The sequence below is a fragment of the Cynara cardunculus genome, unplaced genomic scaffold (assembly GCF_001531365.2).
Source record: "Cynara cardunculus var. scolymus isolate 2C unplaced genomic scaffold, CcrdV1 Un_Scaffold_10933, whole genome shotgun sequence".
In the NCBI taxonomy this organism is placed as follows: Eukaryota; Viridiplantae; Streptophyta; class Magnoliopsida; order Asterales; family Asteraceae; genus Cynara; species Cynara cardunculus.
In genome coordinates this window covers 2,831-3,753 of record NW_020206261.1, presented here as the reverse complement: position 1 = coordinate 3,753, position 923 = coordinate 2,831, and positions in this window count along the sequence as shown.

The following is a 923-nucleotide window of genomic DNA, read 5'->3' as shown; positions in this document are numbered from 1 at the left end:
AACCAATCAAATTCCATTATTCTTATAGGTTTATGTCTTGTTTATTTTACCCTTACAAGGGTATTCTAGTAAATTGAATTCATTTGTAACCCTCAAACAATTAATGGGGAGTTTACAAACAATCAAATCCCAAAAAATATACATTCATATTATTAAAAAAAAATTACTATTTATCTTCCATGTTCATTCTTGTATGAATTCCTAAATCGCATAAGAAACACGGTAGTAACGATTTTCGGTGTTGATCAATTTGAACACAAATGAACCGTGAACACAATTTGAACACAAATGAACAATTGTGAACACAAATGAACCGTGAACACAATTTGAACAAATTAACAGATGAACACAAATTAACAGATGCTACCTTAATTTTGTGGGACGTCTATGTATGTGAATATATGGGCCAAAAATTGCACATATCGTGTTCATTTGTGTTCATATCGTGTTCACGGTTCATTTGTGTTCAAATTGTGTTCACGGTTGTTCATATTTTGTTCAAATTGTGTTCACAGTTCATTTGTGATCAAATTGATCAATACCGAAAATTGTTACTACCGTGTTTCTTATGCGATTTAGGAATTCATACAAGAATGAACATGGAAGATCAATAGTAAAATAATAATAATAATCATATGAATGCATATTTTTTGGGATTTGATTGTTTGTAACTCCCCATTAATTGTTTGGGGGTTACAAATGAATTCAAATTACTAGAATACCCTTCATAAGTGTATTTTTTCTTCCCAAAATGCCCCTTTCATCATTGTTCACTAGGCTTCATTAAAATTCAAACTTTAAAATTTAATTTTTTTTATTGATTAATCTTAACCGTTGATTATAGATTTGGATGGCCAAGATCAGTTAATAAGGTTAACACAAAAATGATGGTTAGCATTTGATCTTGGCCCTATATATATATA